We start from the raw sequence: 17,462 nt of genomic DNA, 5'->3' as shown, positions 1-17,462 counted from the left end.
ATTTTCTTTATTATTTATCAGAATTATACCATTGACATCAAACAGCCCATCTATTCTTTTTGTTTGTTCTATTGCTAATATAAGAAACAAAAGTCTCTTGATGTTCCTCACAGTTTTTCTGAGCTTCTGTTTCTGAACCCTCAAGGTCATGTTTGACCCAAAATGTTTTGGGAAATGTAAATATAGATGAACTCTGAGCTTGGAATATGGATCAAAAAAAAGGAGGAAATGGTCCAAAAAATCTAAACAGGATACAAGCTTCTAGAATTAAATAGAATTTAGTGGAGATCTGGTTTTTCTTCACCTACTATAATCTATAAACTTAAAAAGGTGCCACTACTTTAGCAGTTATTCTTTGGAAAGTCTAGAGCAAAGTTTCAAAATTAAGAGCTTTATTGTAATACTGTATGATGACTAATATGCAGTCATCATCCACTTTTTTTTCTTCCTTTTTTATACTTTAAAAGGCAGCTTAAGGCCCATCACTCATGTAAAACTTTTCCAGAAGAACTCCGTTTATTTATATAACTTCTTTCTTTACATTAATTCCTCAATAGTCCATCATGCCTCCCCAATACACTATACATTTATTGGAGGCAGAGACACGATCTGGTCTTTGTATGTACTAGCAACTAAAAGGAATAGGCAAATTTGCTCCGCCAAAAGCTATGCCTAGGATGTATATCGGAAAGATAAAGTTATTTTATGCACCAGCATTTTTGCTTTGTTTTAATAATCTGTCAACTTTAGCAAATACTATTTTTCCTGATTTGCTTCTGTTCCATTTGCTATACCTAATAGCCTTTTAATTAGGTTCCTTGTTTGTCAAATGCCAGCTTGCTATGCTTGTTCTCCTTCATGGATTCAAAAATAATCAGGGCAGGTGTTGTATAAATCGTATAGGCTGACATGCTGTCATGATCAATTGCTAATTAATTTCAGATCCTTTCTGCTCTTCTGATGTGTGTTCACTATCTGGAATGAAAAACAATGAACAATCATTACACATTTTACATTTGTTAAAGCTTTTCATAATTGATAGAAAAGATGGGATTTTTAAACAATGTTTTCAGTCAAGTGATAAGCAAAAACTGCTGTCTAGAAACTATTGCTGATCTTGTATTTTATTCTAAGAATATCATGGTTACATGATAGAGCCACTCCCCCCCCCCCAAAAAAAAAAGAGAATACAGGGGAGAAAAACATATTTGATGAAAATTACAGGTAAGAATTCACTGAAGTGTCTGAAAGCGTCACTACAGGAAACTTTCCCCGTATCTATTCTTCAAACCTCATTCCAGATGCTATTGCTAGGAAACAAATTTTCCCTTCCTGAACTTATTGTCTGCATTATCCATCTATTTTTGTTATTAGGGTCACTCTAGTCTACGACCTTGGATGGTTGGGATGAATGGAATCATTTTTACCTTCCATAGAGCTACCATGGACATGAAACCATAATAGGTGCTCAAAAAATATTGAACATATGAATGGTTAGTGCATGAATACTTGCCCCCCTCACCCTCCGCAACCCTACCTCAGGATTTCCAGGACTGAAGACTATAATATGGCCAGGTAGTTCACCTGCTGATAGAGCTACAAAAAGCATCTCTCTCTTAGGCTTAATTCAAAGGGGAAATAAAATCTAATTGACTGTTTTAAGCATTGAACAGAAGCAATAATCTTTCTCATCATTGTTGCTGTCTCTCTCTCTCTTTCTCTCTCTCTCTCTCTCTCATTGTGTTACATCATAAAAATGGTCTAGGGAGAAAGAAGATTGTGGGAAGATGGTGGAGAAGGGAGTTCCAGGACAGTTCTTCCACTAGCACAACTATGAAAGCAGGCAGGAGTTGTCTGAAATGCTATTTTCAAACTCCAGAAGCCAGTAGAACACTGTACAGCATCCAAGAAAGAGCAGCAGGAAGAGAGTGGTAAATTACAGTAGTGACTAGTAAATTGCTCTCTCTGCGCAGGGGTTACTGGTGCCCATCCTCAACTCTCGTGGCAGGCCGCCATGGGGTACAGCCCCTGGCTAGCTCACTGGTAACAGAAAGGGACTTAAAAACCCTGTTCCCAAAGACCAGGAGTGGGCATGGCCAATCAATGATTACACCTTTTGATTATAGACTTCAGATCACCAGGGTCCTAGAGCTGAAAGTAGCCATTGTTCCAAACCACCCCAGAGTAAGGCAGTGGCAGAAAAGACTTAAAAATGTTATGCTTTCTCAGGGCTAACGGGGACAATTAGTTGAAGGGCTGCATTTGCTGGGCAGGTCAAAAAAGCACAGATTTGGGGAGCTGAGAGCACACTTCCTGATGCCCACCCCAGGACAGTTTGGAGCCAGTCTGCATCCCCTTCATGGGTCCCTGGACCATCTTTCAGCAGGGAAAGACTGGCTTGGGTAGCATGTTCCTGTCCTTCCCAGAATATGCCCTCCAGGAAAAAGCAGCTTGAGACAACAGAAAGGAGTGTAAGAAACTATAGAGGCAGACCGCCTGGGGTAAATTCTTACCTCCTTTAAGCACCTGGGAGAAGAAGGTCTGTCTCCTGGAAAATAAAAGGGAGATTTAAACTCCTGTAAACAGTGGAACTCCAAAACAATTAATAAGCAAAAGTCCCAGACAAAGCACAGGCCCAGAAAGACAGGGAGGACACTGAACTATGCATTTGCCTTGGGCAGACCTAGATCAGAAATGAGAAGCTCCAAACCCTGTGGGGAGGGCCCTGAACTGGAACAGGGGTTACCATTACATACTATTTATTAATGGAATTTGAAACACCTACCAGCAGGCTAAGATCTTAGGCTAACCTCAGATTCATTACTCTAAACAACATCCCACTTATTTGGGCCTGTAAAATTTGCTAGCCCATGCCATCTATCTTTCTCTATCTCTATCTCTGTCCTTGCCCTCCCACCCACTGCCCATCATGGGTAACTTCACCATGGTTACCACTTGGAATCTTGCTTTAATCAAGAGGAAATTTCCCCTCTCTCCATTCCTCTATCCATTGCATGCTGCTGGATTCCACTGGATTCCATACTCCTGAGTATCTACACTTATCAGGATTGAGCCCAAGTTCTCTAAGCTTATAAAGGGCATTTAGCTTAATAGGAGACTTAAATCAGTTTCTTGTTACTTGAAAGTTTTCTTTGTTAAAAGTTATCCTTCACTTACCTTTAATGCTAACTCTTATCACTTCTCTTTCTACCACCCCCACTGAAAACTATAATCCTATCTATGGCAAAGTAATTGCAGGAACAGAACAGAATAGAGCCCTGAAATATCTCTCTGCTTCCCTCCCCAGCAGCCTTTCTGTCTGGATAATTGCAGAAGTTGCTAAATGATACAGATGAAATTGTATATAAGACCCTATCGCAACAATAGTGCTTTAGACACCTGTCAAACCTGGGCATGTTCTTCTTATTCCTTTTCACTGACAACTGCATTTATATATATTTCGGTAATTTGAATGGAAATTTGTTTAGGGATGCTTACAATTCCTGAATGTCAGATGTTTCCTTATTCATGGACATGATACACAATTCAAAATGCCATTGCTATTTTCTTTACATCTCCAAAAGAAACCAATTATCCCATCTTAACTTTTTTTTTTTTGAAAAGTGAGAACATGCTATTTTCAGTGACAGAAAGGAATGCAAAAGTCTATTCAAGTAAATATTCTAGTTTAAGTCTTGCCTTCAGTCTTTGAAGGTTTTTTCACTGTCAAGGCAGTTATTCATTGTCTCCTTTGCTCCTTTAAAGCCATTTTCACATCATTCTTTATTGGCACATTTTATATTCTATTGTAATTAAATGTCTACTCTTCTAGAGTTGGGGTTTTAAAGGAAGGGGCTATGGTTATCATCCTTTACCCCCAGGGTCTAGTACATTACCAGGTAGAGCTAATCCCTCTGTATTAGTTTCCTATGGCTGCTGTAACAAAGTACTACAAACCAGATGGCCCAAAACAGAAATATATTCTCTCACATTTCTGGAGACTAGAAGTCTAAAATCAAAGGGTTTGCAGGACCATTCTGAAGGTTCTAGGAATTCATGCTTCCCTTCTTCTTTCAAATCCTGGTGGTCCAGTTATACCTTGGCTTATGGCAGCATAACTCCATCTTCACATCAGTGCTCTCTTAGCTTCATGGCTGCTAAAACAAGTACCATAAAGTGAGCTGGCTTAAATGATGGGAATTCATTGCCTCACAGTTTTGAGACTAGTAGAAGTCCAAAATCAAGGTATCACCAATGTGATGCCTCCTCCCCCAAGACTGTGGTGTTCTGGGACTAGGGGCTGGCAATCTTTGATCCTTGGCCATTTGGTCATGTGGCATTGTATATGGCAATGTCTTCTTTCTCTCTCCATGGCTTTCTCTCTCTAAGTATGAATTTCATTCTGCTTATAAAGGACTCCAGTAATCCAGATTAAAGCCCCACCTGAATCAGTTGGCCACACCTTAACTAAAAATAAAATCTTCAGAACCTCATATTTACAATGGGTTCATATCCACAGGAATAAATTAAGAACATGTTTTTTTCTGAGCTATATAGCTCAATTTACCACAGCCACCTTCTCTGTGCCCTCTCCTCTTCTTGGGAGGACCCTAGTAATTGGAATTAGGGTTCACCCTAAATCCAGGATGATTTCATCTCAATATCCTTAACTAATTACATCTGCAAAGAATCTATTTCCAAATAAAGTCACATTCTGAGGTTCTGGGTGGACATGAATGGGGAGGGGGTGCATTTTTCAACTCACTATAGCCCCAGACAAAGATTATGACCCATTTAATCTTTATATCCATGGTGCCCAAGCACATACCTCCTGACACAGTGGACTTTAAAAATTGTGGGTGGAATTTATGAATCAAAGGCTTTTAATTAAAGGTCTATAAAGACATCTGGGGCCCAGAGTGATAAGGAATTTTGGCGATCACTGATATGTAACTTTACTAGCAATCAAACCATTGCTTGGGCACTAGGCTCAGTAAACACTTTCCATGCAATCCAGCTTCAATCAAAACTTCATCCTAGCACTGTCATTCAGATACGATGGTTCTTTTACAGAGGAAAACTGAGGTTAAGAATAGTTGTGACTTTTCTAAATCAACTATCAGAGGTTAGACTAGGCCTTCATCCCAGTACTACATGACCTCAAAGTTCATACTCTTAACCCAAGGGCCTCATTGCTTCTCAATATATTTTAAAAATGTAAAACCCTGTTTCTTCTAGTATGGATATGTAAATAACTGCTCTAATTCAGAAGTACTCTATTTCTTAACACAAGGTCCATTTTCCTAAATCTCTACTATACTTTCCCCATCCCTATCTTCTTAACCTAGGGTAGGTTTAGGTAGAGTCTTTTTCTTATTATTTTTACGGCAAAGCTGGCTAGTATCTACTCAAGATTCTATGATTTCCCGAGGAAAGTTTGTGTATATTCTACAACTGTTTTTCACAAATAGGGAAGAAATGCTTAGTTCTAAATGGTTCAAGGGAATATATTTATTGATTGCCAAATAGTCCACCAAATGGGTGATCATAATTTAGCCATTTTTCTATTGTTTTGATATTTAGATAATTTTCTATTTCTATGCATTATAAATCAATGTTGAAAATAAAGGCCTTACATATATGTTTGCATCTCTGATTATTTTCTTAGATCCCTAGAAGTAGAATTGCTTAGAGAATACAAACTTTTTTGAAAAGCTGCTCTCCACATATATTTCTAGTTGCTTTTCATGAAAGGTGTATATACTTATACTTACATCAGAAGCTGGTAAGAACACATAATTTACTGGTTCTTTACCAGTAAGCATTGTGTTTTACCATTTTAAGAGGTTTGCTACATTGATAGGAAAAAATCTAATGACAGATCACTTTTATTCCTACAAAGGCAGAACATTTATTCATATATGTAACGCCCATTTATATTTCTTCTCCTTTATGTCTATTCATGCATTTGGCACATTTTCCATGGGAGCTTTAATGTTTTTAATATTAATCCATAACAGTTCTTTATATGTTTACATGTTTATTCCATTGTTGTACGTAGTAAATACTCCTGTTTCTCTTTCCCCAAGTCTCCAGGTGCATACAGGGGGAATTATTTCTACTGTCTGGAATTCATCCCATCTCCAGTTTTACTTTTTTCCTATGACTTAGATTTTTCTTCCATTAATTTTTTCCTGTCTACCCACAGTCTATACCCTCTTCAGCATATGCATTTCATCTCTTTACATCATTGACAGAACATACTTTCATCACTTTGATGATGCAAACATTAACTCAAATTTCATTAACAGCATTTCACACAATACAATTCTTCATTAATTCAGATTATACTTTCTAACTTGTATTATTTCAAATAGTGGTTGGACAGAATGGAGGAAGAACTCACATTTACTCTCTACAATAACATCAAGAACTATGCTCTGTGTAACCATATTTCATTTAAATTTCACAAGAATATAATGAATTAAGTATTACCATTCCTGTTTTTCATGTGTGAAAACTGAGATTCAGAATGTTAAATAACTTTACAGAGTCCAATATGATTCCCAAAGTGGTATTTTTCATTTTAATTTTATTGCCTTTTTGCCTCATAGGTGATCAGATTGCCAATTTTCTAAGCTAATAGTATAAAATAAAATTGTTCAGGGTATATTTAAATTGCATTAGACATACAAAGATTTCCTATGGTTTGTGAGATTCTTAAAGTACATTTTTTTCACAGAATGATGCCAATATTATATTGATTAAATCAAGTTACACAAGAATTTTTAAAATGTAGCTTAATTTCAGGCCTCTGAAAATCTTAATATTACTTTGTTTGACATTATCTTGACTTCCACTTTCCCCAATTCAGAGTGGCTGTACCCCCTTCTCTGAATTAGGGAGCTCTTTTTCTGCCTCATGACTGCAGTAGGAAGCTCTACTCAGAAGATTTGTTTGAACGTAAGGAACCAAGTACATCTGGGAGGGGGGAGGATTAAATTCAAATACCATCTCCCAAGCTGACACAAAATAGTAGTAATGTCTGGGAAAATGTTTAATGGAATATGTCCCATATCCTTTGGGTATATTCAATTTTTTCTTTACTAGATGGCCTGGATTTAACACTCCCCAGTAAATGGCCAGGTGTTTCCTCAGGTTTTTCTCAACACCTTTTATTCTCTGGATTTACTGAGAGATGAAGTCTATAGGAATTTAATTTCTCTTGATCGCTGAACCCATGCTCTCTGCAAAGGACACTGAAGATACTCTATATTCCCTTAAACTCATTTGATTCTTTTGAAACTATTTCAGTCAGTTTAAGGCAGAGAACAGTTGAACAAGCTTGAAGAACACTGGTATATCAATAAAAATATTTAAGTATAGCTTTATTTAGAAATAATCCTCTTTGCTAAGAAGTAATTCAGAATCTCTAAGGATAAAATAGAATTTCAGGGAAAATAGGATTAGTTTTAGTTAAGTTAGTTGGAGTTGTAATGGCTGTTAGCCCTAGGTATACAAAAGCACAAGCACTTTCTAATTTCTGTAAGAAAGCTTGTTTATACCTCATTCTTATAAATTGATATGCTCCCCCCCCCAAAAAAAACTAATAAAAAGAAGGTAGTGGCATATCTTAGTTCTAGAAATACATTTTATTTTATTGAGCTATTCTCTAACATGTTTGCTTATTCCATATGTTTTAATATTTATTTTCTCCTTTAACACTGAAATGAAATTTATAAATTGATACGCTTCCCCCAAGAAAAACTAATAAAGAGAAGGTAATAGCATATCTTAGTTCTAGAAATACATTTGATTTTATTGAGCTATTTTCTAACATATTTGCTTATCCCATATGTTTTATATTTATTTTTTCCTTTAACACCAAAATGAAATTTTTATATGAAAACATTTAAATGGGTTACAATATTTCTCTTTTCCCTTAATACATGTAGATGATGCTATAACTGAGAAAATATTTTACAATTAAAGTCTCTCCAAGAACAGAATAACACATTTTACCCTATTAGATTTTATGGAAACATAAAATGGAGCTAATAAAGTTCATGACTTGGGTCTGGATAAAAGCCCATAAAACCATGATGGTTAATTACGGTTGGAATGCTTGTATTGCTGGTGGAAAATGTACCTCATTCTAATCTTCTGTCTTTTCTTAATCAACACATGCCAACCATAGTCAGGAATATATTGACCCTTAGCATAACTAGGACTTAAAATAATGTAAAGCTTTGGGCTATATCTGAAAAGCTATTTTATATCAAATCTCCCACCTGAACAGCTAGCCTCCTTCTAACTAGTCTCCCTGCATACATTTTCATTCCCAAAGTCTATTTCTCCCATAGCAGATAGAGTGAATCTTTGAAAATATGAACCATACCAAATCCCCTCCTCACTCAAAATCCTCCAGGAGACTGCAGTTAGAATATAACACAAACTCCTGGCCTATTAGTTCACACACAGTCCAGTCTGTGCCCATAGCCCAAACTTCTTTCCAAACCGGTCTTTTTAATTCACTTGGCCCCAGCCAGGCACTCTGAACTTTGGCTCTTCTCCCAATCTTCAAACCACTCCTGGCCCTTTACCCATGCTGATGAATCTGCCTTGAAACCTACACATGGCTCACCCTTTCACTTCATTTAAGGCTCTGTTCAAATATATCCTACCCCCTCCCGAGGCTTTTCCTGACATTACTGGAAACGGTCCGTGCTTCTCCATCATATTCTTCCTCCTTACCCTCTTTACTTTTCTTTCTAACATTAATTACTGATTGAAGCTGTGTAATACATTTACTTGTTTGCTTGCTTATTGTCTGCTTCCCTCACTAGAATGCAAGGACCTTGAAGCAGAACCTTGGTAACCACTGAGTCCCCAAGAACTGAAAAAAAAAGACTAGATCTACACACCATGGGGTACAGAAGCAAAGGAATAAGGTTAGAATGAAGGTAGAGTTTAATGAAGAGCCCATCCAAAGTTCAGTGTGTTAGGTTCGGAGCCGTTCAAGAATTCATACAAGGCAGTGAGTCAAAGTTAGTATAAGGTTTAAGATTTATTAGAGGAAGAAAGCAGGTGGGAACTAGCAGAAAAGAAGAAAAAGATAATGGCTCCTGCCCTCTATCTGAGAGCAGCATTCTTTTAATGAAAAAAGGAACCCACGTTGGGTAGGGTGTCTGCTGTGATGTTCTGTGCCTCGATTGGGTGAGTACTTATCTAGTTTTGGGCTGATTGGTCGGTAGAATTCTGAGACAATATTCTTTTTAGGAAAGCAGCTGTGTTATCTAACCAGGGAGAACAGGCCTTTTTGGTTGTTTATTTTATGGGCATATCTGTCCTTGCCTTACCTGCCTTTGAGGGGCCACTGGGACGGCCTTGAACAGCTTTGAACAGCCTTCATTCTTTAGTTTATGGGGCACCTGTTTTCTGTGAGATAAGCTGCAGGGCCCCTGAGTTAGAAACTCCTTCTACACATTAGTTTCTTCTTCTGGGATCTAACATTCTAGTAAAAATGTAAAAAAACTAGACCTCTATTTTAATTAAAGTGCTTGCATGTTTAAACCAAGCTCCTAGTACTATGCCTACATGCTCTCTCCCCATCAGAGTTATTGGTAAGACCCATTTCTGTGGTCCGTAAAGCTATAAGGGTGTCAACTACATCACATGGACGTGCCCCAGAAGTAAATGAGAACCTGCTGTTACTGCAAACACCTTTTACTACAAACACCTTTGCCTCTGCCTGCCAGAAAAGACTCAATCACTTTGGCTTTTCAGTGAACACTGCCTCCAGACTAACTCTGCTGCATAGTGTCAGAGGGCACTATAAAACAGCCCAATGAAACCCTAAAGCCCACCGTCCTGTTTCCCAGAAGACCAACGATGCTGTGCTACACCAACTGTACAAAGAAAATACCTCCCAAAGCTGTAATTGCCAGTGTGATGTGGTTAAAACCTAAAAACAATTCATAATTAACACTAAAGCCTGCTCTCATGAGGAGACAGCATGTATGGTACCGTAAACTTAACACCCAATGAGGCTCAGGAAAAACTTAAGCATTCATTAGCTCAACAACAAAAACTTATTCTCTACTACCAAAAACTTTCCCAGCATTGACAGTGGTAAAATATGAGGGATGTAACCATATAGTCTCATAATCAAAACCTTAAAAAGCAACCCTAAATAAAAAAAAAAAAAACTAAAAATAACAAGAAAATGCTAACCAAACAGCTTTCTCTCTTCTACCTAGTTAAAAAACTTTCTATCAAATTTTCCTTCATTCCTCTCCATGCCTGTATGAGCTATTCTACTCCCCCTTATTGGGCCATTAATTATCCTTATATTAATTTTTCTTTTTGCTCCTTGCCTCTTACAATGTCTAATTAAATTTATCAATAGGTCAATAGCAGCCGTAACTTACCAGCAAAATTCCAAAAACATGCTCCTGCTACAACAAAGATTTGAAGGTCTGCTCCTGCTGCAAGAAGGGCCTCGCTACCAGCCAGTTCCAGCAGAAGATATCCAGACATCAATTTAATAATGTTAAAGCTTAGTTCAAGGCAACTACCCCCAGCTATGACCCCACCCAGCCAGAAGCAGTCAAAGAGAGAAATGACGCCCCCGCCCCTGCAAAAAGTTGCCTTAAGCTAAGTTAAAGCCTTAACTCTAATGCAGCCAGACCTGTGCCAATTTTTATTAAAACCAAAAGGCAGGAATGTTAGATCCCAGAAGAAGAAACTAACGTGTAGAAGGAGTTTCTAACTCAGGGGTCCCACAGCTTATCTCACAAGAAAACAGGTGCCCCATAAACTAAAGAATGAAGGCTGTTCAAAGCTGTTCAAGGCCGTCCCAGTGGCCCCTCAAAGGCAGGTAAGGCAAGGACAGATATGCCCATAAAATAAACAACTAAAAAGGCCTTCTCTCCCTAGCTAGATAATGCAGCTGCTTTCCTAAAAAGAATATTGTCTCAGAATTCTACCAACCAATCACCCCAAAACTAGATAAGCACTCATCCAATCGAGGCACAGAACATCACAGCAGACACCCTACCCAACGTGGGTTCCTTTTTTCTTTAAAAAAAAGCTTCTCTCATATAGAAAGCGGGAGCCATTATCTTTTTCTTCTTTTCTGCTGGCTCCCACCTGCTTTCTTCCTCTAATAAATCTTAAACTTTATACTTAAACTTTGACTCGCTGCCTTGTATGAATTCTTGAACAGCTCTGAACCTAACACAGTGAAAAGGGTTACCTATGGAGTTTCCCATTGTCAGAAAAAGGTTAAGTGTAGCTTTCACCTAAAGGTGACGTAGAATAGGGGAAATGGAAACTAAGATTTGGAAACTCCCGACACAGCCTCATGACTTCTTGCAAAACAAGCCCAAACCAGTTTTGTGGTAAGGGGGCAGAAAAGGAAGGCCATGTAAGCATAACAGTGGCACCAGCTCCTTGTATGGGCATAAAAATTGCAAGCAGGGATGGAAATTTATTTCGGATTGGCACGGTTTGCCTATTTCAAATTTCCAAGGATTACTTATATCTTTCTGACAGGCTGTAACCTCTACAGTACCCAGCCAATCGGGAAACAAGGGAGGGATCGTCATTCTAGGCTCAGGGAATAAATGGTGCTGCTTTCTATTGTTTGGCATGCCAGCCACCACATTTTGGTTGCAGGCCCATTCTTGTAAGATCGTGAATAAATTGTTTTCTTCTCCACAATTGGGTGAGGGTTCATTCTCTTTCAGGTACAGCTTTCTTTCTAACACCATTTAGTGCTATGTTGCTTTGTTTCCTCTTCTTATACAACAGGCATTTCTCAATACTGACTCATGGGATCCTGTCAATTATTTTTGAAAATGATACCACTTTAATAACTCTTCTTCAGATCCTACCATAATAAAAATGAATAATGCATTTGTACTTATAAATTCAATCTTATTTAAAGAAGATAATTTTAAAGAAGAAAATAACATTATAAAAATAAAATGTTACACCAAGTTTATCTTATGATACACCCATTTCTCATTTTAAAAGTAGTTAATTCACGAGGTTGTGGAAAGAAATCAAGAAAATAATACTATTTACTATGCTTTTCCTAATGTTAGTGTCAAACTTTCCTTTACAAATAAGTACATCTCAAATATGACTGTAAATTATATTTTCACACATACATATAGTGATGGCCCTAATTCTTTCCTTCTTATTATGATGAATAGCTCTGTCCAAGCCCTTTACTCTGAGCTTGGTCATATGACTTGCTTTGGCCAATGAAATATTAGCAGATATGATATGTGCAGAGGCTGGGAAAGCCCTTCAGCATTTCCACTTGCTTGCTCTTGCACCTCTGTTCTTGCACCTCAGCTATCATAATCATGGGACCATAGCTGGGCTATTCTTCTAAAGGATGAGATACATGGGGCAGATCTGCATCTTCCTTCAGCCTAGCTGAGACATTCCCAACCCATCTAACCTCCAGTTGACCCTCAGAGGTGAGTGAGCTCAGCCAAGATCATCAAACTCTCCTGGCCAAACTATACACTTGTTAGAAATACTAAGAGCATGCTGCTTTAAGCCACAAGTGCTTTGTTAACATAGTATTACATGCCAGTAGATAACTGATTCACAAGCACACACATGCACATGGACACATATTTGGCTACTTCAAAAGAACAATAATCATTAAAGAAGGTTTATCTCATACGTCTTTGCTTCCACCTTAGTATTATATACTATGAACATAGTTAATAATTTTTAAAAATGTTGATTGATTCATGGATTTAGATTAACTCTATCTATTGCATTTTTATTGTTTTCAAGTGTTTGGGCAGCGATTCTAAAATTTTTTGGTCTCAGGACACCTTTTCACTTCTAAAAAATTTTAAGGATTCCCCAAAACTCTTTGTTTATGTGAGTTATATCTATTGATATCTATTGTGTAAGAAATTAAAACAGAGAAATTGCTAAAGCGTAAGAATAACAAGCACACATTCCATTAGCTGTCAGACCAGTGCTATCATCACAGGTCAAGTAACCTCTGGAAAACTCCACTGTACAAGAAAATGAGAGTGGGAAAGGCAAATGAGTTAATACTTATAAGGGACTTCAAAGCGGTACTTGGCAAATCGTAAATGATATATGAATGGTAAATAATGATATGAGTGTATTTGGTTTTTGATTATGTTTAATATTAGCAAGTGTTATATGATTTACAATAATACGCCTGGCAAGGAAGATAGTTAATAATTTTACATAGGAAGTATTATAGCAACCACATTTCTACATAATCAGGATGTTACTTTTCTCACCAAAATGCAAATCAGTTTAAAATGCCTGCATTTTAGAGGCAAAACACAAAGGAAGCTGGGCAAGAAACACACAGACACTGCACAAAGCCACAGCAGGACACAAATAAAGAAATGAAGTTTCCAGTATAATAACTGATTAGCAGCCTGCATTTTGCAGATTGTGTGAAGGGATAAAAAGCCTGTTGTTCTCACTAGATATTCATTATTACATTCTCCCTTAATTATAAAAGCCTGGTTTAATTCACAGTGCCAATGTTCTCTTTTTTAAATTCTCTGCTGTTTGGAATGTGTATGTGAAGGCTAGAGCACCAAAAGCCATCTCAGACTACAAGGTAAACTGTAGCATGGAATCCAGAAGCTGAGGATGATGGAGCATCACATAGAAGTTTGTATTTCTGAGGAAAATAAGGAGCCACCAGATAAATCTAAATGCCTTCCTCCAGAGTTCTTTAACCTGGGAGAGAAAGAAAATTCTATCTTACTTAAGCCACTGTTATTTTTAAGGTATTCTCTGATGGGCAACCATTAATCTTGAAAGATATAAAAGTGATAATATGTTTTAAATTGACTCCAAAAATCATGTAAGACTACTAATTTAAAAAGAAAAATAAAAAGTAAACATAGAGAAGGATCAGCAAATTCTAGACAGCAAAATGAAGCATGGAAGAGAGAAAAAAACTTCCCTAGCCACATTTGAGTAAAGGTTTTCAATAATTTCAATTGAGATGAATGGGGAATTAAGAGCAGAAGCCCATTATATATCCTTTACTAACACAAATTACATGTATTTGCTATTCCGTTGTAAATTTGCAATTAGTCTAAATTGTCTGTTACCATCTTCATGAAGGTTGGACATTTATGGAGACAACTTTTTCTATGATGTTAAAGATAAGATTTGAAGCAAATAAAAAATCATGTTAACTGTCAATTCTCAGTAGTAAGTACAGGATTGTTTACTTTCTTTCTTTGTTTCCTTTTTTTTTTGCTATAGGTACCAAGGTTTTTTCAAAAATAAAGGCCTTGAGACCCTCCCTAAATTTTCATAAACATAGAAATGTTGAACATTTTGACTCTTATAAAGCAATACTTAATGGTAACCAAAGAGCTAGATATGACCTTTTGAGAATATTACTTATCAAGGATTTTTTCTATCTAGGTATGTTATATCTTCAATAGCTCTGAGTTATATTGATAAAAATATCTCAAAATGCCTTTATTTCCATTCATCATAAATCCTCTCTCTGGTCAAGGCCTTAAAAATCATAAAATTATACAATAGGGATGAAGGGAAACTACAGACACTGTTCCTTGTATTATGGGCCTTAAAAAAGATCATTTTATTAAACATTTTTCCAACCAATTAACATTCATGTGGTTTTTAGTTTCATGTATCAATTTTATCATAGATAACACATTAATAAACATATTTGTTTATATTTATCTTCCATTTTTTTAATTTCTAAAGACAGGTTTTCAAAGCTGCCAAACAAAATGTTTAGAGTGGGAAAATAATGGACAAAATAGAAAACTACACAAAAACAAGTTCTTAGCTTTATTCGTATTTTCTCAGTGAATTACAAAGGGTAGAAGAGAAGACTATTTGAGAAAGCAATCTAATGCTGAGAAAAAAATCTCAACCTAATGGGTAGTTATTAATAGGTACAGTGGCATGAAATTGCTATGTATCTCCTTTTCCAATTTATCTTAAACTTCCCCATCCTTTACTTTCTTTATCTGAAAAAGGAAAGCACTAATAGAAGCTAACTCTCTCACCCCATTTGAAGGATACTTGATGAAAATACACAGAGAATATGAGCTGACTACATAAACATTTATACTGAGAAATCTTAACTGATTTTTTGAGAACAGCCATTACAGAAAGTGACATAAAGAAACAAATTTTGTTGAGTATGACTTCCGAAAGAAGTCCTCCAAAATTACTAAATCATGAAACTTCAAAACCTCTAGGATTTAAGATAATCCATGATTGTTCATCTGAGACTTTGGTTCATGAAGGGTTTTACTTTGATTCATGAAGGGTTTTGTTCTGAGGAGACAGGTAGGGAAAAAGACACCTGGATTATAATTGATGGTAACACTCCACAAACAGCAGGACCATGTCATACAAACAAAGAAAGGCATAAAGTTTTCCAGAGAAACTGTATGATTTCAAGTGTTTTGGGGAAATAACTTTTACTTTTATATATATATAGATAGACAGGTAGGTAGGTAGATAGATTGATATTGATGTTCTTAAATATTAAGGAAATCCTCATAGTTTGTTTTTCAGTCAATCTCCCTAAACTTGCTTACTTGGATATTAAATGTATAAGAAGGACAATTAAAGAAACTAATTTTTATGGGATATGGTTATAAAACTTGACAAAAATATCAAGGAGGCTATAGTTAATATTACAATGATGAATAGCACCATAACATTATGAACTCACTATTGTTTATGCATTTTAAAAATAAGTAAACTAAGGCTTAAAGGCTTTAAGTAATCTTCCCTTAGTCACATTTCAGTTAATTTGTGGGAATTCAAATCTTGATCTCGCTATTAAATCACACACTGAGCATCTGGCTCTTGCCCTCAAGGAGCAACAAGATCCCCTGGGGGAAAGAAAGAAGTGCATACAAACAGAATGTGATGGGCACCGTAATATAGGTGCAAATCTAACAAGACAAGGGTAGAAATGGGGTAGGGAAGAGAATAACACACTGCTGGGGATGAGGAGCTGAATCTAGAAAGACTAAATAGTGGGAGATAGAATCTGAGTAGTGTCTTGTAGGACAAATTGTGAGAGGTGGAAGTGGTAGGCAGCTATACCCATACAATGCTAAGAATGAACCGAAGTACAAAATAACAAATGACATTTACATAGCACTCTACGACAGACAGTGTCCTCAGTTGCTTTACTTTTACTTAATCATTTAATTCTCACTATAACCCTACAAAGTAGGTACTATTATTATCCCATTATAAAGAAGAAAGTGAAGCACAGAGAGATTAAGTAACTTGTCTAAATTCACACAGCCGGTAATAAGCAGAACCAGGATTTGAACTGTAGGCATCTGGTTCTAAGTCTGTACACTTAAACTCTCCCTGTAGCAAACACAAGATTTTCTTGGGACTGACAAGTAGCCAGGGTTTTTGGAATTCTAGAATGTATGAAAGGATAATGGGGCTAGCTAGAGGATGGGAGCTTCGAATGTCATTCCAAGAAGTTTTGTTTTCATTCTGTAAACAGTGCATAAAGTTCTTTGAAAGGAAGATACCATATTCAGGGTTGTGTTTCAAAGGTTTTTCAGATTGTTCTGTGCAAAACGGACTTTAAGCAGAATAAAAGAAGAAGTCCCAGAAAAATCACTGGGGAGTTTCTTTGGTAATTCAGTGAGAAATTGAGGACATGTACCAATTTTGCTTAGAACAAAAAGATCATATGAATTAAGAAGCATCATATCGAAGACATCTCATTGAAGTTGCTTCTCCCTTTGGGATCTGGAGAAGTACTCCATAGAAGAAAATGATCTCATCAGCATTTCCATAGCATCTTACTTTTATTTCTATAGATTCAATGATGGATCCATTGTCACTTCATTGGAGGTTTTCAGAAAGCAAGCCCACCAAAATAATCTCCACTAATCAAATCAGAAAAAGACTTATCTCTGATATGTTTGCTTTTCTTATGAGAAAAAGTGGGGCTATAAATTAAATATTACTTTAAAATTGTCAATGAAATAATACATGAACAGTGCTCAGCACTTAAAAACTAGTAGCTGTTTTAACATCATTGTAATTATTAGAGCTTCACCCACGTCCTGTTTCTTCAGCCATTACTCTTCCCAGATGAATCCTTTAGTGCTCACAAGTCACTGAAGAGGAGGGTGTCACTCAAGGGAACTTGAAGTCACTATGGCACATCTTATCACTTCCTATTCTTTAAATTTTTCTGGTATTGGTGAGTAAAACAGTTAAAGAAGCCTCCCTTACTTAGATCATCCCTAGAATCCAGAATATAGTGGGTACTCAATAAATGCAAAGTACTTTCTCAAATGGATGAGAAAAAAATGTATCCCTTCCTTCACTCACCTGCCAGAGAAACAGGGAGAAGGGGGAACCAAAACAAAAGAGGAGTTTGGGGAAAGAAT

At 36.7% G+C, this 17,462-nt stretch overlaps 1 long non-coding RNA gene across 2 annotated transcripts; it reads right to left on the bottom strand.

Moving 5' to 3' along the window:
- Positions 1-517: 517 nt before the first annotated feature.
- Positions 518-10,783, bottom strand: LOC119539901. Of its 2 annotated transcripts, none has more exons than XR_005217969.1 (4): positions 10,431-10,783; positions 3,991-4,157; positions 2,514-2,548; positions 518-975 (listed from the first exon to the last, which is right to left on the bottom strand). It is a non-coding gene; the product is annotated as an uncharacterized LOC119539901 (long non-coding RNA). The 2 variants fall into 2 exon arrangements; XR_005217970.1 differs by having other exon boundaries at positions 3,991-4,154.
- Positions 10,784-17,462: the final 6,679 nt, after the last annotated feature.

This window comes from Choloepus didactylus, chromosome 7, assembly GCF_015220235.1.
Source record: "Choloepus didactylus isolate mChoDid1 chromosome 7, mChoDid1.pri, whole genome shotgun sequence".
Lineage (NCBI taxonomy): Eukaryota > Metazoa > Chordata > Mammalia > Pilosa > Megalonychidae > Choloepus > Choloepus didactylus.
Note: the sequence above shows the minus strand (reverse complement) of the source record. Positions and strands in the feature narration are given on the sequence as shown.